Source organism: Salvelinus alpinus, chromosome 13 (assembly GCF_045679555.1).
Source record: "Salvelinus alpinus chromosome 13, SLU_Salpinus.1, whole genome shotgun sequence".
Taxonomy (NCBI): domain Eukaryota; kingdom Metazoa; phylum Chordata; class Actinopteri; order Salmoniformes; family Salmonidae; genus Salvelinus; species Salvelinus alpinus.
The window spans coordinates 6,973,974-6,997,202 of NC_092098.1; the positions used below are offsets into that span (position 1 = coordinate 6,973,974).

At 44.3% G+C, this 23,229-nt stretch overlaps 1 protein-coding gene across 2 annotated transcripts in view; it reads left to right on the forward strand.

Moving 5' to 3' along the window:
* Window positions 1-23,229, forward strand: part of LOC139538040 (bifunctional heparan sulfate N-deacetylase/N-sulfotransferase 1-like) — a 107,862-nt gene that overhangs the window by 44,766 nt on the left and 39,867 nt on the right. Inside the window, exon 1 of one of the 2 annotated variants that reach the window (XM_071339954.1) lies at window positions 19,259-19,396. The exons of the other annotated variant lie outside the window; for it this stretch is intronic. The gene's annotated coding sequence lies outside the window, so the exon portion shown is untranslated. Of the gene's footprint in view, window positions 1-19,258; window positions 19,397-23,229 lie in introns of those variants that run through there. 2 annotated transcript variants of the gene reach the window in all.

The following is a 23,229-nucleotide window of genomic DNA, read 5'->3' on the forward strand; positions in this document are numbered from 1 at the left end:
GCAAGGCCCTGCTTTTTATCACCAGCTCTTCGGGTTCCATCTCTGCTCCCCGAGCATTAAGGCAGTCTTCACATCATTTAATATTTTATTGTACGCTCAGAGCCAAATACGGACACGTAAGAGATTAGTTCCATATCCGTAACGCACTTGGAGAAGAAAAAGCAGGAACACAAGTCCATGAACGTCGTTGGTTATGCTGTGAGAGAGAGAGAGCGGAAATGTTTCCATCGCCTCCCCTCCCTCCTCCACCCCTACCCCCGCGGCACTGCTCGAACAAGACCCCATCGCCACTCTCTTCAGCTGCTGTTCAACTCAATTATCTGAATGGCTGAGTACTAGCCTGTACCCTTTTAATAATGGCGTGTTGTGTTTAGGAATTCTCTGCAAGCTGGCAATTACAATGGCGGGGGAGGAGGGGGCCACATTAAACTACCCCTCCCTCACCTGCCTTCCTCTGTACCAAGCCAAATGAAATAGTAAAGGTGACTCTCCACTCTTTCACTCTCACCTCCTTTCTCTTGCTCTCCCTCTATACTCTTGCTCGGAGTCCATGCCAGGCTTCTATTCTCCTTTTTATTTCGTTTTGGTTGTATTTTATATGTCTGGTATTATTTTTACAGACCGATGTGCATATGGTAGTTATGGTAGATATTTGGTGTGGTAATCCTGCTTTAGTCGCATATGCTCAAGTTGGTGGCTGAAGCTGTCATTGTCTGAACAATTGCCTGTTTTCTCTTAATCATTTTGTAGTTTTTTTTTTTATATGTATCCGTTCTTTCAGGATAAAAAGAGCAGTCATGTCGAATCCAAGATGGCGTAGCAGTCGGACGTGTCTTTGTCATGTCCTGTCCCGTGTAAATAGTCTTCGTATTTTTCGTGTACATTTCGTATATATTTTAATTTCACTTTCCATCTAGGAACTGAATTTACATTCCTACATTCCGCCTCACCCAATGTGGTACGGACCTGCTATTTTTTTATACTTTAGAACCGTAACCCCAATCAGAAGCTAGCCAGATAACTAGCTAGTAGTCAGTTAGCCACTGCTGCGGTCTTCACCCTCAACTCGGACACAGCCAGCTTCAATACCGGGCCAATACCTGCCAGTCTGCAAGCGCGATATCAACCCAGAGCATATAGGACTGCTTTTTCTCTACCACATCACCGGATTCCTGACGCAAGCTCTGGACAATTACACCGTATCATCACAGCTAGCTAGCTGCAACCGAGTGGCTACTACTGGCTAACACCTCTGTCCCGAAGCAAGCACCAGTTAGCCTTGAGCTAGCCTCGAGCTAGGCCCATCTGCCGGCTAGCTGAAGAGGTCTACCAGCGAATTCTTGGGCTACAATACCAGCTACAAGCTAATTTAGCCAATTTTTTTTTGCCGCTGCTAGTAGCTGTTACCTTCTGCACAGACACCAGCCCTGTTATTAGCCTGGATATTACTCACCAATTTACCAGCATCGGACTGTCTCTCGACAACAACGCCGGATTCCTGCCGTAATCCCTGAGCCACTACTTCTGATCCTCACAGCTAGCTTGCAGCTAGCGCTGCTAGCGCCACTGCCACGAAGCTAGCACCAGTTAGCAAACACAATTCTACAATTCACAACCTCTCTTTCGCCATCGACATCTGGCTTGGATTCTCTGTCGACACGACCACGTCTGGTCTGCAGACGAGTGCCCCACCCGCTGTGCCCTCAACCGGCCTCCGTCTGAGCAGACCCCCTCCGTCTGAGCAGACCACCCCCCGGGCTACTAACTTTAAACGCCGCGTGCTAGCTTAGTGGAGGCCTCCCTGCTCCATCTACGGCTGCCCCCTGGACACTATGATCACTTGGCTACATAGCTGATGCATGCTTGACTGTCCATTAATTCACGGTACTCCATTCTGTTTATTTGTGTTTTATCTGTCGGCTCTGTGCTTTAACTCAGGATCTGTGTGTAGTTAATCCGACCCTCTCTGCCTAGTCGTCGCCATTTTTACCTGTTGTTGCTGTGTTAGACTAGCACCCTGTTATTACTGCTGTTATCTTACCTGTTGTTTTAGCTAGCTCTCCCAATCAAGACCTGCAATCACTTTATGCCTTATTGTATGTCTCTCTCAAATATCAATATGCCTTGCATACTGTTGTTCAGGCTAGTTATCATTATCATTGTTTTGGTTTGCAATGGACCCTGTAGTTCCACTCTCCGTACCTCTGATACCTCCTTGGTCCCACCCCCCACACATGCGGTGACCTCACCCATTGAGACCAGCATGTCCAGAGATACAACCTCTCTTATCATCACCCAGTGCCTGGGCTTGCCTCCGCTGTACCCACGCCCCACCATACCCCTGTCTGCACATTATGCCCAGAATCTATTCTACCACGCCCATAAATCTGCTCCTTTTATTCTTTGTCCCCAACGCTCTAGGCGACCAGTTTTGATAGCCTTTAGCCGCACCCTCATCCTACTCCTCCTCTGTTCCTCGGGTGATGTGGAGGTAAACCCAGGCCCTGCATGTCCCCAGTCACCCTCATTTGTTGACTTCTGTGATCGAAAAAGCCTTGGCCTCATGCATGTCAACATCAGAAGCCTCCTCCCTAAGTTTGCCTTACTCACCGCTTTAGCACACTCTGCCAACCCTGATGTCCTTGCCGTGTCCGAATCCTGGCTTAGGAAGGCCACCAAAAATTCTGGGATTTCCATACCCAACTATAACACTTTCCGTCAAGATAGAACTGCCAAAGGGGGAGGAGTTGCAATCTACTGCAGAGATAGCCTGCAAAGTTCTGTCATACTTTCCAGGTCTATGCCCAAACAGTTCGAACTTCTAATTTTAAAAATTAATCTCTCCAGAAATAAGTCTCTCACTGTTGCCGCCTGCTACCGACCCCCCTCAGCTCCCAGCTGTGCCCTGGACACCATCTGTGAATTGATCGCTCCCCATCTAGCTTCAGAGTTTGTTCTGTTAGGTGACCTAAACTGGGATATGCTTAACACCCCGGCAGTCCTACAATCCAAGCTTGATGCCCTCAATCTCACACAAATCATCAAGGAACCCACCAGGTACAACCCTAAATCCGTAAACATGGGCACCCTAATAGACATTATCCTGACCAACCTGCCCTCCAAATACACCTCTGCTGTCTTCAATCAAGATCTCAGCGATCACTGCCTCATTGCCTGTATCCGCCACGGGTCCGCGGTCAAACGACCACCCCTCATCACTGTCAAACGCTCCCTAAAACACTTCTGCGAGCAGGCCTTTCTAATCGACCTGGCCCGGGTACCCTGGAAGGATATTGACCTCATCCCGTCAGTTGAGGATGCCTGGTCATTCTTTAAATGTTACTTCCTCACCATATTAGACAAGCATGCTCCGTTCAAAAAATGCAGAACCAAGAACAGATATAGCCCTTGGTTCACTCCAGACCTGACTGCCCTCGACCAGCACAAAAACATCCTGTGGCGAACTGCAATAGCATCGAAGAGCCCCCGCGATATGCAACTGTTCAGGGAAGTCAGGAACCAATACACGCAGTCAGTCAGGAAAGCAAAGGCCAGCTTTTTCAAGCAGAAATTTGCATCCTGTAGCTCTAACTCCAAAAAGTTCTGGGATACTGTAAAGTCCATGGAGAACAAGAGCACCTCCTCCCAGCTGCCCACTGCACTGAGGCTAGGTAACACGGTCACCACCGATAAATCCGTGATAATCGAAGACTTCAACAAGCATTTCTCAATGGCTGGCCATGCCTTCCTCCTGGCGACTCCAACCTTGGCCAACAGCCCCGCCCCCTCCGCTGCTACTCGCCCAAGCCTCCCCAGCTTCTCCTTTACCCAAATCCAGATAGCAGATGTTCTGAAAGAGCTGGAAAACCTGGACCCATACAAATCAGCTGGGCTTGACAATCTGGACCCCCTATTTCTGAAACTGTCCGCCGCCATTGTCGCACCCCCTATCACCAGCCTGTTCAACCTCTCCTTCGTATCATCTGAGATCCCCAAGGATTGGAAAGCTGCCGCGGTCATCCCCCTCTTCAAAGGGGGAGACACCCTGGACCCAAACTGTTACAGACCTATATCCATCCTGCCCTGCCTATCTAAGGTCTTCGAAAGCCAAGTCAACAAACAGATCACTGACCATCTCGAATCCCACCGTACCTTCTCCGCTGTGCAATCCGGTTTCCGAGCCGGTCATGGGTGCACCTCAGCCACGCTCAAGGTACTAAACGATATCATAACCGCCATCGATAAAAGACATTACTGTGCAGCCGTCTTCATCGACCTGGCCAAGGCTTTCGACTCTGTCAATCACCATATTCTTATCGGCAGACTCAGTAGCCTCGGTTTTTCTAATGACTGCCTTGCCTGGTTCACCAACTACTTTGCAGACAGAGTTCAGTGTGTCAAATCGGAGGGCATGTTGTCCGGTCCTCTGGCAGTCTCTATGGGGGTACCACAGGGTTCAATTCTCGGGCCGACTCTTTTCTCTGTATACATCAATGATGTTGCTCTTGCTGCGGGCGATTCCCTGATCCACCTCTACGCAGACGACACCATTCTATATACTTCCGGCCCTTCCCTGGACACTGTGCTATCTAACCTCCAAACGAGCTTCAATGCCATACAACACTCCTTCCGTGGCCTCCAACTGCTCTTAAACGCTAGTAAAACCAAATGCATGCTTTTCAACCGTTCGCTGCCTGCACCCGCACGCCCGACTAGCATCACCACCCTGGACGGTTCCGACCTAGAATATGTGGACATCTATAAGTACCTAGGTGTCTGGCTAGACTGCAAACTCTCCTTCCAGACTCATATCAAACATCTCCAATCCAAAATCAAAGCAAGAATCGGCTTTCTATTCCGCAACAAAGCCTCCTTCACTCACGCCGCCAAACTTACCCTAGTAAAACTGACTATCCTACCGATCCTCGACTTCGGCGATGTCATCTACAAAATAGCTTCCAATACTCTACTCAGCAAACTGGATGCAGTTTATCACAGTGCCATTCGTTTTGTTACTAAAGCACCTTATACGACCCACCACTGCGACCTGTATGCCCTAGTCGGCTGGCCCTCGCTACATGTTCGTCGTCAGACCCACTGGCTCCAGGTCATCTACAAGGCTATGCTAGGTAAAGTGCCGCCTTATCTCAGTTCACTGGTCACGATGGCTACACCCACCCGCAACACGCGCTCCAGCAGGTGTATCTCACTGATCATCCCTAAAGCCAAAACCTCATTTGGACGCCTTTCCTTCCAGTTCTCTGCTGCCTGCGACTGGAACGAATTGCAAAAATCTCTGAAGTTGGAGACTTTTATCTCCCTCAACAACTTTAAAAATCTGCTATCCGAGCAGCTAACCGATCGCTGCAGCTGTACATAGTCCATCTGTAAACTACCCACCCAATTTACCTACCTCACCCCCCATACTGCTTTTATTTATTTACTTTTCTGCTCTTTTGCACACCAGTATCTCTTCTTGCACATGATCATCTGATGATTTATCACTCCAGTGTTAATCTGCTAAATTGTAATTATTCGATTTATTGCCTACCTCATGCCTTTTGCACACATTGTATATAGATTCTCTTTTTTTTTTCTACCATGTTATTGTTTACTCCATGTGTAACTCTGTGTTGTCTGTTCACACTGCTATGCTTTATCTTGGCCAGGTCGCAGTTGCAAATGAGAACTTGTTCTCAACTAGCCTACCTGGTTAAATAAAGGTGAAATAAAATAAAATAAAAATAAAAATGTTATTTGTCTGTGTTTCTCATGTTCCTGTAATGCCAACAGATTGTGTTGTCGTGAGAGTATTGTTCACGTTCATAGAAATTCAAATCTACCGACTTGGGAAAAATATCGATGTTCATTGAGGCGGCAGGTAGTGTAACGGATGTGAAATGGCTAGCTAGTTAGCGGGTACGCGCAACTAGCGTTTCAATCAGTTACGTCACTTGCTCTGAAACCTAGAAGTAGTGTTGCCCCTTGCTCTGCAAGGGCCGCGGCTTTTGTGGAGCGATGGGTAACGATGCTTCGTGGGTGTCAGTTGTTGATGTGTGCAGAGGGTCCCTGGTTCGCGCCCGTGTCGGGGCGAGGGGACGTACTAAAGTTATACTGTTACAGTAGCCTAGTGGTTAGAGCGTTGGGCCAGTAACCGAAAGGTTGTTGGATTGAATTCTCACGCTGACAAGGTAAAAAACGGTCGTTCTGCCCCTGAACAAGGCAGTTAACCCACTGTTCCCCGGTAGGCCGTCATTGTAAATAAGAATATGTTTTTAACTGACTTGGTTAAATAAATAAAATATGTAGCAAGGGATACAGACTGCGTTTTCCAATTTTTGGGGGGTAAAATTACTATTTCAATGCGTTTTGTACACCACTGCTGAAAGGGGATCGTGTAGTGGAAAAAATAGTATTTTTATGTTCTGAGGAAAATGCCCTCTTCCACTTAGTCTTCTCCCTGTGGTGTGCTCCAGTCAGCTACCTCTGAACGCGCCTCATCCACCGGAGTGTTATTGCAGGCCCCCCTCCCTCCCCACCAGACTGGACTCCCTGTGCGTTTTGAGTCCATCACTCCACCCTTCGTCTCCTCTTCTCCCCAACTGTGACACCATTGGAGCAGGGGGAATGTAATGGCCTAAAGTGGATGAACTTCAGGGTGAAATGACCCCATTTTAGTGAGATGCTGTTGCCATGTTGCCAATTGCTCCCAAGTGCATTGACGCCCCACTTCTCCAGTCCCAGCGCCTTGTCACCTTAACCTTAACAGTGGTGTAACTTTGTATCCCCTGTGTAACTTGATAGTGAGGCCACACTGTACAGTCAAGGCCTCTAATCGCTGTGAGTATTTAACTCCATAGATATAATGCACGGAATGGCCTCTCCCTCTATGTCCTTTGGATTGCTCAGGGAGCTGGCATTATTTTTCAATAGAATGTGGTCAAAATACGTAGTGAAGAATGGGACTAAAAATGAACCAAAAGAAAACCTCTATTGTGAAATATCCTGTGTCTGTAAAATGTATGTGTAATCTGGAAGTAGAAGCATAAGTGTTGTTCATTAGTTTGCTCCAATTAGACGAGGGATGGTAGGGTTAGGGGTGAATATATATATATAATTTTATATTTACATTACGAGTCAAAAGTTTGGACACGCCTACTCATTCAAGGGTTTACGTTGTAGAATAATAGTGAAGACATCAAAACTATGAAATGACATATGGAATCATATAGTAACCAAAAAGTGTTAAACAAATGAACATACATTTTATATTTCAGATTCTTCAAAGTAGCCACCCTTTGCCTTGATGACAGCTTTGCACACTCTTGGCATTCTCTCAACCAGCTTCATGATGTAGTCACCTGGGATGCATTTCAATTAACAGGTGTGCCTTCTTAAAAGTTAATTTGTGGAATTTCTTTCCTTAATGTGTTTGAGCTAATCTGTTTCATGAGGAATGTTTTTCAAACAGTCTTGAAGGAGTTCAAACATATGCTGAGCACTTGTTGGTGGCTTTTCCTTCACTCTGCGATCCAACTCCTCCCAAACCATCTCAATTGGGTTGAGGTTGGGGAATTGTGGAGGCCAGGTCATCTGATGCAACACTCCATCACTCTCCTTCTTGGTCAAATAGCCATTACACAGCATGGAGGTGTGTTTTGGGTCATTGTCCTGTTGGAAAACAAATGATCGTCCCACTAAGTGCAAACCAGATGGGATGGCGCGGCGCATCGCAGCAAAATGCTGTGGTAGCCATGCTGGTTAAATGTGCCTTGTTCTCAATAAATCACAGACAGTGTCACCAGCAAAGCACCATCACACCACCACCTCCATGTTTCACGATGGGAACCACACATGCGGAGATCATCCGTTCACCTACTCTGCGTCTCACAAAGGCACATCGGTTCAAACCAAAACTCTCAAATTTGGACTCATCAGACCAAAGGACAGATTTCCACCGGTCTAATGTCCATTGGTCGTGTTTCTTGGCCCAAGATAGCCTCTTCTTATTGGTGTCCTTTTAGTAGTGGTTTCTTTGCAACAATTTGACCATTTAAGGCCTGATTCACACAGTCTCCTCTGAACAGTTGATGTTGAGATGTGTCTTACTTGAACTCTGAAGCAATTATTTGGCCTGCAATTTCTGAGGCTGGTAACTCTTATGGACTTATCCTCCGCAGCAAAGGTACTCTGGGTCTCCCTTTTCTGTTGTGTTCCTCATGAGAGCCAGTTTCATAGCGCATAATGGTTTTTGCGACTGCACTTGAAGAAACTTCTTGTCAAAGTTCTTGAAATGTTCCTCTTTGACTAACCTTCATGTCTTCAAGTAATGATGGACTGTCATTTTTCTTTGCTTATTTGAGCTGTTCTTGCCATAATATGGACTTGGTCTTATACCAAATAGGGCTATCTTCTGTATACCACCCCTACCTTGTCACAACACAACTGATTGGCTCAAACGCAATAAGAAGGAAAGACATTCCACATTAACTTTTAACAAGGCACACTTGTTAATTGAAATGCATTCCATGTGACTACCTCATGAAGCTGGTTGAGAGAATGCCAATAGTGTGTAAAGCTGTCATCAAGGCAAAGGGTGGAAACTTTGAAGAATCTCAAATCTCAAATATATTTTTATTTGTTTTACACTTTGGTTACTACTTGATTCCATATGTGTTATTTCGTAGTGTTGATGTCTTCACTTATTTTACAATGTAGAAAATAGTCAAAATAAAGAAAAACCCTTGGAACTTTTGACTGGTACTCTATATTTTACAAAATAAATATGGGGGATTGGAAATTATGCAGACAATAACAACATTGATTGAAGCCACAATCTATCTGCAATTTTAAAGCTGATCTACCCCCTAAAAGAAATCAAAAATACGTAGTTTGAAAAACCTAGGGCTTGTTTAGTATCATGTCATGGTGGACACACAATCGGAGAGGAAATGGGGGTTCGTAGTATTCAGCATAACAGCACATTGCTGTTCTCGGTTAAGGGAAATAGACTGGTGACTACAAGCGGCTGTAAAATGTCCATTCGCTCTGCGCCTACTGACAAGGCAAGGTTTGCACATTCTGAATTACTCATAATTATTTATTCAGGGTCCAAATATGTAGTAGCTATTGAGTTTGATCTGATCTGTCCAATTGTAAGCCAATCTCAGTTATTAAGATAAGGGACCCAGCAAAGCGGGAGATATTGGTTGTGGTGTGTTTGCTCATGGTAAGAGCGGAAGAGATAAGGTGCGGCAGTCTCCCTGCGTTTTTGATTTGAGGAGCCAACGAGTGAGTGTCATTGATCTGGATGTTTTTAAGGTGCGCGCTGCAGCCCGAGCCATCCCTAGTGTTTCAGAACGGCATCGCAGATTTTCAAGAAGACGTGCGATCATACATCTCACCGCTGTCTATCTCCCGCTCAGAGTTCTGAGAAAAGGCTGGCATGCAATCAACACGTTTCCAACGTTTCCGCTATGCACCTTCAGTCGACTCTTGCAGCCCTATTTTTCCTACTTTGTTCTTATTGACTGTGCTCCGTTAAAGTGAGAGCATTTTCTTTTTCTTTTTTTCTTTTTTTTACAAAACAGTCTAGACTTGTTGCGGTTTTACTGCGCCAAAAGTCAACGCCAGCAGTGTAAAGATTATTGGCCTAATGGATAGTTCAGGAAGCACTCAATTTGCCCTTCCACCCCATGAGGTTTTGCCAGAGAGGGTTGGAGGTGAGAACCGAGTTATGGGAGAAACAACCCCCCTCTCACCACAGCCTTAAGAATGTATGGCATCTGGTATGTAATAAAGTAGTATGTCGTCTCCACAGGGAACCCTGCTAATGGATATGATAAATGGTTAGTGGTGCAGCCCATGCCTGTGGTTCCATTTGCCATTTGCTCCATTTCTAAATGCGCGGTCATGAGTTTCAAACAGGACACTGTTGACTACAAGTGCCAGCGAGGATGAGCGGTCCGAAATGCTTCGACCATAGACTTAAACAATGGGCCACAAGGGAGCTGTTTGGGGATGTTGATAATGCCCAGCTCGCCCCTTTTCCGTCTTATTGTCCACTGTAAATTGAGCTGCGCACCACTTATTTTTTCAGCCATTAAGATAACAAACGCAGCTGTATAGATCCCTCAAACTCAACTCTGGACCTCCGAAGCCAGTTCCACTGCATTTAAAAAATAAAATAAAATAATTCCCCTCTCATCAGGGACTGCTTTATTCACGGAACACCAGGTGGGTGCAATTAATTATCAGGTAGGACAGAAAACCAGCAGGCTCCGGACCACGTAGGGTAAGAGTTGAATACGGCTGGTATAGACTATAGAGGAAGCTCATGTTTTGGCAAGTGGTTATGATCAGGGCTGTGTGAGCAGTGTGTACTATGGTGCCTTGTCTCTGAGTGTCAGTAAATGTCGTCAGGGCAGACTGTGTACAAACCACCTAAAGCAATACGGAGAAGAAAGCAGGCAGGTATGCCAGCGCTTGCTTGGCCTACCATCTGTTAGCTGGTGATTATTTAATTGCTTCTTAAGTCTGTGTTTGTTGAACCGATGCCACAGATGGGCCGATTCTAATAACCTCTCAACTCTCCGTAATTCATCTGTGTTGCTGTGCTTGTCAGCACAAATTGGTTTTCCACTGTTGCAAATCTACAGGTGCAGTTTGAGGGCTATTGGCCACTTTTTTAGGGGGTGGCGGTGTGTGCGATGGCATTTTCAGAGAACTGGGCCGAGGTTTCAAGGAGGCCAAACTGCCATATATTTATCTCCATACAGCGGTAGACTAAGAGTTGTCTGCAGTTGTGTGTTTCCCCCAGCTGCAGTACTCTGTAAACATACAGTGCATTCGAAAAGTATTCAGACCCCTTCACTTTTGTCCTTTTAATTTTTTTTATTACAGCCTTATTCTAAAATGGATTAAATAATTTTTAGCAAATTTATAAAATAAAAAAAAGCTAAAATATCATATTTACGTAAGTATTCAGACCCTTTACTCAATACTTTGTTAAAGCGACTTTGGCAGTGATTACAGCCTCGAGTCTTTTTGGGCATGGCGCTACAAGCTTAGCACGTCTGTATTTGGAGTGTCTCCCATTCTCTGCAGATCCTCTCAAGCACTGTCAGGTTGGATGGGGAGCGTTGCTGCACAGCTATTTTCTAGTCTCTCCAGAGATGTTAGATCGGCTTCAATTCTGGGCTCTAGCTGGGCCACTCAAGGAGATTCAGAGACTTGTCCCGAAGCCACTCCCGCATTGTCTTGGCTGTGTGCTTAGGGTCGTTGTCCTGTTGGAAGGTGAACCTTCGCCTCAGTCTGAGGTCCTGAGCGCTCTGGAGCAGGTTTTCCTCAATGATCTCTGTGTACTTTGCTCTGTTCATCGTTCCCTCGATCCTGACTAGTCTCCCAGTCCCTGCCGCTGAAAAACATCCACACGGCATGATGCTGCCACCACCGTGCTTCACTGTTGGGATGGTGCCAGGTTTCCTCCAGATGTGATGCCTGACATTCAAGCCAAATAGTTCAATCTTGGTTTCATCAGACCAGAGAATCTTGTTTCCCATGGTCCTGAGAGTCCTTTTGGTGCCTTTTGGCAAACTCCAAGCAGGCTGTCATGTGCCTTTTACTGAGGAGTGGCTTCCGTCTGGCCACTCTACTATAAAGACCTGATTTGGTGGAGTACTGCAGAGATGGTTGTCCTTCTGGAAGGTTCTCACATCTCGACAGAGGAACTCTGATTTTTTTATTTAATCAATTTTAGAATAAGGCTGTAACGTAACAAAATGTGGAAAAAGTCAATGGGTCTGAATACTTCCCAAATTCACTGTATGCATCAATGAAGGTGTAACAAAAGATTTCTCCTGTAAAAGATCAATGGCGGTGAGAGCTCCTGACGTTTTAATTGGTAGTGCTCGTGATACGTCTCTGGGAAGGCAAATCCTATTGCTTTACTCCATTGGAGTAAACTCTGCCTCCTCTACGCTTGGATCATGACAAGCTGATGTCTCAATCTTGGCATTCCTTAGCATTTTTCCCTTTCCCTTAAACCTTTACCAACCTTTGTCTTCTGGTTCTAGTATAGTATACTTCCCTCACACACTCTCATTTGTTCACTGCCTGTTCATTGTCTACAGCTAATGGGGATATGGAAGCTGACAAACACTAGGGCTGTGGATGTTTTCCTGTAGCAGGACCCTCGATAGGGGTGCGCACACACACCCTCTTTTCATTTTCAAATGGAATGTATATTAATATCCAGCCCCGGGTTAAATAATGCACACGTTCTTCTAGAATGAATTGAGTGTCATCTTGGAACATGTTTTTGTATTTGTCTGCTGTTTTTCATGGTGGTTTAACAAGGTTACCAGTATCTGGTGATGTCTGTTATTCCACCTCTCCGAAATTAAGATTAATGAGGAAGTGCGTGTGCCAGCTGGGACCAAAATAGATTTAGTAAATTGGGCTCTCTGCTGAAGTTTAGAGGGGGGGGGGGGGGGGGCAGTGGGATGAGCAACATGCTTTCTATAATTCTCACCTTCTAGCCTTACAACGGACACACATCCAAGCTAGCGTGGGCGAGTTCTCAGGACTGCGTTCATTCCTAGCCCTTTTCCACAGAAACCTGTTCCTTATCGCTGAACTCCCACAGAGGCCTCGGTTGTATGTTGGCTTCTCCCACTGAAAAGCTTGTTGTAATGTGGAAAATCAAAGCTTAATTCCACATCGAACTGCAGCTGATGATGGCTGCCTCCTGAGGTAGAGGGGAGCTGATTAACTGGAAATTAAAACAATACAAATAGTTCAGAGTAGAAAGTTAAGCCTATTCATTTAACGGAGTGGCTCCGGATTGCTCCACTAGCCATAATATGTGCATCGATTGCAACTAAACACAGGTAGGCTATGCTGTAGTTTAACACCATTTGCTAAAAAATTTGCTTGCGGTAAATAATTCAAAACGACACTAACTCTAGATCTAAATGCATATCCCCATGAAACTGATTGAGATCAAATGGTTGGTATGTAGATGCTACATGGGTGTTTCACTGGTAAAACGTGAAGAATTATCATTAATAATAAATGAACAGAAATAGGAAGGGAGGGTGACCGCAACAATTGGTGCGTAAAGTGGAGGTTTTGAAACACAAACCGCAGATTGTGATTCGGATCTTCAGATTTTGGGGGAAAGGGATCCAGGGTGGCGGGACGTGGCGGTTACCTACAGATCTGCAGCCTCTGCCATGATTTAATACCCAGTGCTGTTGTCTCAGATCGTCTTTTCTTTCAGGAAGCAACATGATTAACTGAGGTAGTGGGCAAATGAACCAGGGGAGGTTTTGAGTTTCTCAAAAGGGTTTTAGTTTAGTCATCCGGTTGTGTCTCGCGTAACGGCCCTATCTGCACACCCACGCTCCGAGCAATCCACTTAAGGAGTCCGCATGCTTCCCAGCCGAACCAGTTCGATAGAGTTCGTGCATATTAGATTAATTCTGACTATTTTGAGGAAGTGCATACTGGCTACGGCATCTCAAAATGGACAAACGGTACTATTGCTGCTTTTTCGATTTTTTTTATTTTTTTGCGAAAGGTCTTAAGGGAGTATGCGAGCACACTCGTTTGGTTCGGCTAGCCGGCAGCCGAACTGAAGCATGCTGACGACTTAAACAATCATGTTAGCCCTGGTCTAATCACTGGTAATGGAACAGATGGCTCCCTTAGGCTTATTTAAACAAACCACCCCGACATGGGTAAAGATAAGGCATGTATGTGTGTGCTATTTGTGCAGTTGGTTCCAATCAATAGAGCAGGATGTAAAGCTATGGGATCAGGATAAGTTTCGTTTTGTGTGTGTGTGTATACATCGTCCTCTGGGGGGCCTTACCTGGCATCACTCAGACGGCTGGCTGGCTGCTCTCAGCCTGTTTAATGAGTTGTTGTGCGTTGTAATCCAGACGGGTCAAGGGCACAGCAATGTCTAGGATGTCATTATAGGGATTATGAATTAACCATTTAAAGGCCTTTATCTCATACTGGGCCGGGTGTGTAGAAGTGCCACTGCATACTGTATAGTGCAGTCTTGTCATTGGTTAACAAAGGCAGATAGACTTTGTATCCTCCCAACCTCTCTGAAAATAAGATTTTAGGTGTGACTTGCCACAACTCCGATGACCGTAGCCTGAATCTCTCTCAAATTCAGAGGCCATAGCAAAAAAAAGTGCCAGTGTCCTCTAATAAAGGTAAGATTTGTCTGTTTCCCCAGCCTGCCTCTGTCTCTGGGTGATATCTGTCAGTTGTTAAAGCAGCTATAAATAGCGGCCTTTTGCCGTGTTGTGCAGCCTAATTAAGATGGGGGACGAAGGTGCTCCCAAGCATCTGGGCTTGGTGCGGAATGGCTACCCCGTTCATACGCTCTCTAGTATTTGCACACCGCTTCCAATTATCCCCAGTAACGTGGTATGCCTTGTGTGATCCTCCAACATCCAAGGGTACTCCCACAGGAATCACGGACTGAAGTTAATACAACTTTAAAGGAACAATCCCTGATTTCAAAAAAAAAAAATACTAAATCATTTTTAAAAATGCACTTGACAAAATAACAAATTAAAGTAAATCACCTCCCAATATTCTTCTGAAGGCTAGGGAAGAAATATACAGCCCACTTTTTGTAAACAAGTGAACAATGTAGATTTGTGTCTGTCTGAGACAGTCATGTTCCAGTCCTCGCTTGATTTATGGTAATAGCTCTGGCGTTGTGTTTCCAGAATCAATTTAGCCAGTTAAAAATTGGACACAGAATGGCAAAATGGTTCCTATTGCTGTTCCCTAAGTAATTGCCTCGGTCTTCGCTCCTAGGGGAATACTTTTGACAGAGACAGTGAGTAGGATGTTGGATGGAGATGAGGGTCAGCATGTTTTACATACGGATAAGGGAAATGACGGCCCGCAAATGGATTTGACGAACAAATCATTCCCCAAAAAATGTTGTTGTTGAATTTCAAAATCTTGATGTTGCCCTCGGCCAAAATTATTGCCCACCCCTGAGCTAGAACCACTGTGACTTTGTCAGCAAAAAAAGATGCATGTAAACCCGTTTAGCTTTGCTTTATGCATGGTCTTCTAAGGGTTGGACAGGATGAAGGTGAGAAAAAGGAGCACTTCTGCTTACACTGCTATGACTTTTGATTGAGGTTAGGACTGGCCGAATTATGGCCTAAACTCACCAAACGCGAGCATGCGATTTTATTTTAGAATGCATTGTTTTGAATTATAATGACCCAACCGAAGCCAGGCATGCGTGTAGTCCGCTTTGACGCCTCGCTTAATTAGAACGTGTCTCTATTTACGTTTCATCACTGGCGCAGTAGTCACACAAAACAATATTCACTTTTTTTTTGTTGAGCTCATTTGATTTGGAAGAGGTAGCATATACAGTGCATTTGGAAAGTAGACCCCTTGAGTTTTAGCCACATTTTGTTACGTTACAGCCTTATTCTAAAATTAATTAAATTGGATGGGGTGGGGTGGTGGGGGGGGGGGGGGGGGTTCTCATCAATCTACACACAATAACCCATAATGACAAAGCAAAAATTGTGTTTTAGATTTTTTTTCAAATGTATTAAAAAAATTAAAACTGATCACATTTACATAAGTATTCAGACCCATTACTCAGTACTTTTTTGAAGCGCCTTTGGTAGCAATTACAACCTTGAGTCTTCTTGGGTATGACGCATTCTCTCAACCAGCTTCACCTGGAATGCTTTTCCAACAGTCTTGAAGTAGTTCCCACAAATGCTGAGCACTTGTTGCCTGCTTTTCCTTCACTCTGCCTTCCAACTCATCCCAAACCATCTCAATTGGGTTGAGGTCGGGTGATTGTGGAGGCCAGATCATCTGATGCAGCTCTCCTTCTTGGTCAAGTAGCCCTTACACAGCCTGGAGGTGTTGGGTCATTGTCCTGTTGAAAAACAAGTGATAGTTCCACTAAGCACAAACCAGATGGGATGGCGTATCGCTGCTGAGTGCTGTGGTAGCCATGCAGGTTAAGTGTGCCTTGAATTCTAAATAAATCACAGACCGTGTCACCAGCAAAGCACCATCACACCTTCTCCATGCTTCACGGTGGGAACCACTCATGCGAAGATCATGCGTTCACCTACACTGCGTCTCACAAAGACACGGCGGTTGGATCTGAAATTTGAACTCATCTTCTGTATACCACCCCTACCTTGTATTGTAACAACTGATTGGCTCAAACGCATTAAGAAAGAAAGAAATTCCACAAATTAACATTTAACAAGGCACACCTGTTAATTGAAATACATTCCAGGTGACTACGTCATGAAGCTGGTTGAGAGAATGCCAAGAGTGTGCAAAGCTGTCATCAAGGCAAAGGGTGGCTACTTTGAAGAATAGAAAATAGATTTTGATTTGTTTGACACTGTTTTTGGTTACTACATGATTCCATATGTGTTTATCATTTTGATGTCTAAACTATTATTCTACAATGTAGAAAATAGTCAAAATAAAGAAAAACCCTTGGATGATTAGGTGTGTCCAAACGTTTGCCTGGTACTGTATATTGTGAACTGGCCATTATAAAATAAAAATTGGTTAGATGTTTTTTTTTAGGCCATATCGCCCTAATTGAGGTGACAGACAGAAATGATCACTGCATCATCGCATAGCATAAAATCGAAAGGTATAAGGCTTTTGAACTGGCGGCAGCACCGCCTCTTCGTTGCGCACTGCATGATGGGATATGTTCTAACTCTACAACATGACTATGTCATAGCGAAATTCCAGTGGAACGCTAAATTCTTCTTTCTTTTTAAAGGAAAGGGAATTTGAAAGAACAAGAGTTGGCCCTTTGTTTTTGTTTTTTTGCTCTCAACCTGCTGTGGTTGCGTTTAGGAGTCACGTCAACAGTCCTCTTAGAGTGACTGTGGAGATCTGAGCACTACAGCAGCAGGTGGATCAGTTGTACCCACTGGAACTGATTTAGCCTCCTACCTTTTGTTTCGCCGTAGTGCTTTATCGCAGTGTGACCGCATGCTGGAACCACATTTACTACATCCGTCGCTAGCCGCAGCAGTAGTTGGGATCGGTCTGTCTGTCTTGCTTGTCAGGCCATCTGGGCGCGATACTTCATCATGGTCACAGATGGATTAAGCGCGACCCAATTCAATTATGCATTTTATGACCGCCAAGTGGTTGTTGAACGCTACTGGAATTCTGACGAGTGCTTATGGACAGCAGTTATGGAAAGACTGTTTCAGTTTACGGTCTCTTTTCATGTTTCATATTTGTGCTGTTTCAGTAGAGCATTCAAGGTAAACTACATAGCGCAAGCGTGCCGTGGTGTATCATATTGGATTTAGACCCACCCCTTCCCCCAGTCTTTATCTCTGAAAACACAGACGTTTCCCCTGTCCCCTGCCCTCCCTTCTTTTTAATTTCAGGAGACAAACAGGACACCTCCAAACGGGCAGTAGTAATCCCCTTACCCTCATGCCGGAGTCAGTCCATAGGGGGATTATGTCAGGGGTACAGCTCACAGGGTTAGCACCGTCCCAATGACAGGAGATTAGCACACATTAGATAAGCAGCGGGGTGGGCTCGCCGCTCACACCAAACACTGGCCATGCTGTGCGTGGGGGGTGAACCCGTTCTGTCCAAGCAAGTCCTCTCTAAGGGTTGGCAGAGGGACCGGCAGAGCAGTCGTGGTGCTTATTGACGCGTGGGTTGACTCATAGCCTGCAGTCGTCGCGGTTACTGTATATCCACGGGGCGGGTTTAGGGTCATGACATATTGTGTGGATGGGTGGCGGGCGGATTGAATAAAGAGAAAGCAATACCTTAAAAACAATCTATAAATGTATAATTCTTGTGCAATTTATACATTAATTTTTCATTATTTTAGGCTATCTGGCATTAGAGCGTAAGCCTAAGCTTTAGGGCCTTAATGTAAGTGTGCCAAATAGCCTACAGCCTATCGCCAAATGCTTTTGGGAATGGGAAGAAAAAGTTAACATGGTCCTTTTAGCCTCCGTGGATCAATGTCGGAGTTGAATTCAATAATAGACAAGCTGCAAAACAGAGAGCTGAAAATAAAGAAGGGTAAGTACTGTAATGTTTGGGCTAGATTTGGTGAAGTGGTAAAAAAGGATGATATCAGTAATATGTGTGACGGTTTGTGAGGCGCGATACAAAGTTTGACTGTCACGAGATGGGGACTTCAAATAGGCCTATGGCACATCAAGGGAACTGTAGCCTACTGTTTAGATGGGTCAATTTGGAAACTGAAATCTGGACACTGACTGTAGGTCTATAACCTCTCACATAGCCTTAATATTCACTCCTACAGAATTAAGCATTTCTTGTAGTGCAATTATACACCAAATGTAGGCAAAATGTTGATTTCTTTCTTTCAGCATCTCGAGGGAAAGGGAATCCACAGTTAGATACCACCTGTAGAGGTGCTGTTTTATCAGCATAATAAAAGCCGATTTTGAGTGTTTCGACCACGTAAAATATGTACCCAAGCTAAACTGAAGTCTTATTAGAACATGTTGGGTCGTTTTCAAAGCTTTCTATTTCCTTACCACCGGTCAAACTGATATCATTTTGGACAGCAAATCTTTATTATACATCTTTTTTTATTGCAATTTCTCCCCGGTCCCTAAACGTCTTTGCTCCGCAAAAGAAGCAGAGACGACTTTACTTGATGTCAACTAGATTTGAAGCATTCATTTATCGATTTATGACATCATTCTGGTGAGCAAGGGTTTATATAGTCTTCTAGGGCAACGAGTAATGACAGAAGAGAAACTGCATGTTCCTAATTCTAGGCAAGTTGACTAACAAATAGCCTAGCAAAATGTTTAAAATTACAATCGGATACATATCTAAATCAGGCAAAAAGAAATCCTGCATCCTCTGTCAAAAATCGTTCCGCCATCTGACTGTAGCATACAGTCCCTTTTCTGTATTAGCTGTTGGGGTCTGGGTCTCAAATTTTCACTATCACATATAGTCGGGCGGTTATGGGTGGGTTATTAGCAATTGCGGGCGGGTGAACAAACAGCTGACCCGTGTACCACTAGTGGTGGTACAGTGTGTGCTGGGCTGGCGGACTGTGTGTGTTTGTCACCAGATGTAAGCAGCGCGTGTGTGTGTTTGTGAGCTCAGAGCCGAGCTTAGTGAGGCTGGTGGTGAAGTGGTGCTAAAGCTCTGAGAGCAGAGTAGAGCAGAGCGCCTGTGGAGGTAGGCAGCAGCATTAGCTAGCAGAGTGGAGAGTGGAGGAGCACGAACAGAGACTGGCCTGGCAGGGGCACACACAGGCTGCTGGAGGGCCCTCGAGGTGGACATGGGAGGATAGAGCTCCCCAGACGCGCTTCACAAGGTACTGTGGCTGATGCATTCCTGCAGAGTAGCTCCATTGAGGAGAAAAGGGATTGTATGGTCTTATGAAGGCTAGGCACTTACAGTTCCTTCAGAAAGTACTCACACACCTTGACTTTTTACACATTTTCTTGTGTTACAGCCTGAATTTAAAATGGATTAAATTGAGATTTTGTGTAACTGGCCTACACACAATAACCTACAATGTCCAAGTGGAATTATGTTTTTAGAAATGTTTACAAATTAATTAAATGATAAGCTGAATTGTCTTGAGTCAAGTATTCAAATCCTTTGTTATGGCAAGCCTAAATAAGTTCCGGACAAAAGATTTGCTTAACACGTCACATAATAAGTAGCATGGACTCACTCTGTGTGCAATAATGGTGTTTAACATGATTTTTGAATGACTACCTCATCTCTGTACCCCACACATACAATTCTCTGTAAGATCCCTCAGTCCAGCAGTGAATTTCAACCGCAAAGATCAGGGTGGTTATCCAATGCCTGGCAAAAAAAGGGCACCTATTGGTAGATGGGTTAAATAAAATAAAAAAGTAAAAACTTAAAGCGGACATTGAACATCCCTTTGAGCATGGTGAAGTAGTTAATTACATTTTGGATGGTGTATCAATACACCCAGTCACTACAAAGATACAGTTGTCCTTCCTAACCCAGTTGCCGGAGGGGAAGGAAACCGCTCAGGGATTTCACCATGAGGCCAATGGTGACTTTAAAGCAGTTACAGAGTTGAATGGCCGTGATAGGAGAGAACTGAGGATGGATCAACAACATGGTAGTTAGTCCACAATACTAACCTAAATGATAGGGTGAAATGAATGAAGCCTGTACAGAATATTCCAAAACGTGCATCGTGTTTTCAATAAGGCACTAAAGTAAAACTGCAAGAAATGTGGCAAAGAAATTAACTTTATGTCCTGAAAACAGTTATTTTTGGAGCAAACACAACACATTACTGGGTACCACTCTTTATATTTTTACACGTGATAGGAGACCCATCAACAGTGATAGACGGCAAAGTCCTAGAGGAAAACATGGTTCAGTCTGCTTTCCAACAGACACTGGGAGACAAATTCACCTTTCAGCAGGACAAGAACCTAAAACACAAGGCCAAATATACCCTGGAGTTGCTTACCAAGAGGACAAACAATGTTCCGGAGTGACCTAGTTACAGTTTTGACTTAAATCGGCGTGGAAGTCTATGGCCAAGACTTGAAAATGGTTGTCTAGCAATGATCAACAACCAACGTGACAGATCTTGAAGAATTCTTTTTGAAATTATGTGCAAATATCGTCCAATCCAGGTGTGCAAAGGATCTTAGAGACTTACCCAGAAAGACTCACAGCTGCCGTCGCTACCTAAGGTGGTGTGAATACTTATGTAAATGAGATCTTTTTGTATTTCATTTTCAAAACATTTGCCATAATGTCTAAAAACATGTTTGCACTTTGTCATTATGGGGGTATTGTGTGTAAATAGATGGGTGAGGGAAAAATGATTTTCATCCATTTTTGAATTCAAGCTGCAACACAACAAAATGGTGGACTAAGTCGAGGGTTATGAATACTTTCTGAAGGCACTGTATGTTCCCTCTGTAGGCTTCGGCTATGTTGAACACATGTTATTCACTGGTTCACATTGAGTCCTTAGAGTTCAAACTGATTCAATTGTGTTTCCTGCAAATGTTCTGGCTCCTTCTATGCAGGTGTCCACCTGGTTGTGGCCACTGACTTGGCTCTGTCTTCATCTGCCGCTTGTTTGCGCATCTGCTAGATAAACAGGATTAGATATTTAGGATTACACTTCCCTGACCCTCCCCATATTGTGCTGGTCTAGGCCTTTTCAGATTGCTAATGCTTTGTTTTAACCCTGCCTCAGACTGAGGGTAACTACCAACCCGATGCCACATTGATTGATATCCAATTGGGTGGCTGATGACCTGGGGGGGAAATTATTCTGTGTCTCACAGCATTTGAATGGGTATTGGTTTTGTATTCAGTGGCTTTTCTTGTCCGTTTTGAAAATCGCTTCTCCATGGGCCATTTCATGGTGCACCTTTTTAGAACAGCCTCAATCTGTGCATAAAAATAAGAAATTGCGTTTTTTTAGCAGGCAAGAATAGTGACTGCGCTAAACAAATGGCTGCATGAAGGCAGTAAACAGCGTTGTGGTTGCGACTGACTTTTATTGCCAATTAATAAGCAAGTGAGGACAACGGTGTAAGAACTCTGGATTTCATCTTGTTTTTCAGTCATGCCATAGTAAAGATGACACACTCTAGTAGGTATTATGGTGCTCTACATTCATGGCATATCATATTAAAATGCACAGAAAACTAAGAAATTCCTTTGTGCGATAGATCAAAGTTCAGCGCTGGGATTTCAGGCTCCTCAGTCAAACGGATTTAGATGCGATCAGAAGGCATTGGCGCTCTTAATACCGTTTTTTTATTTATTTTTTTATTTCTGTTTGTTACAGCGGCGGATCGCATTTCTCTGCACGATCTCGTCTGAAGTTTTGCAATGTCTGTTTTCACGGGTGGCAGTTGCCAGCTCTCCACGAAATAATTCAAATTCATATGGAGACAGGAGACTTTGTGGTGATGTCTGATATAGGACACAGTTTGACTTCTGCTTTTCTGAAGGATGATGTGGTTGTGCTTTTCCTTTTAGAAGTGGTAGCTGGAACAGTTGATCCAACCAAACGCTTGTTTTTAGCCTTGTTTTCACATCGTTTATGTCCTCCCCCTATTTACTTAACCCTTTACACTTGTGGGAATTGACCTATATGTTTCGTGCTAAATTGTCATATTTGTTTCCAGACGAAATATGAAATGCATATGCATAAATGACCATGGTAGCGATTGAAAGGGAACATTTTGAGGATTATGGGAAATAAAATGAGCAAGGTGCTGAATTTCAGAACGGCTGTCAAGTCAAAACCCTTACAGCACTGTGAAGCGCAGAGCCAGAGCTCTGACGTCATGTATATCATGTTACTGTAAGTTCAATTTAGGCGTTTATCTGTGCCCATATCTGCCATTTTCAACCCGTATATGTACAGATAGTGCCCCACAGTCAGCAATATTTATGTTCTTCATGTATGTGTTGGCAGACAAATTCCTCACTCGTGAGACTTCTATGGTATGCCGAATATCTCAACTTGGGTCCATGTGGAGGATTCCAGAGTCTCTAAAACATACCACCCCCTCTGTGATGTAAGTTGGCCTCAACATACATTCGGTCTATGTGTAACAGCCTATATTATCCAGTTAGCATGGATCCCTCTGTAATGGCTATTCGTCTGGGTTGTGTTTAGCCTTAGCAACCCGTTTGGTTCCTAACCCATCATAGTTGAGCTGGTCTATCTGTAAACCTAAGCCATGGTCTTATTACCCATAACCCAAGACAGTCCAACGCTGTGATGATTCAGAAACGTTCACAGCTTCTAGTGAAGTGAGTCAGACCTCGGTGATGATATTAGTTTGTCCGAAGCAGAAACATTCACAACTTCTAGTGAAATGAATCAGACCTCGGTGATGATAGTAGTTAGTCCGAGGACTAATTATCAGTAACTATCCCAGTGCCTTAGAATACAGAGCCTGGCTAATTGCACATAATCAGTGGCTGGCAGTTGCATTTTAGTACAAGCATTAACATAATGAGCACATTCCTCACTCTACACCAGCTCTCCACCATTTCATTTCCTTTTATCGACGCATTGATTGCAAGAGCTGCAATAACACAACATAACCTCTGGAACAGGAAGCAACATCAGTGTCCACATCTGGCTTTTGAAGAGGTATTTTCTAATGT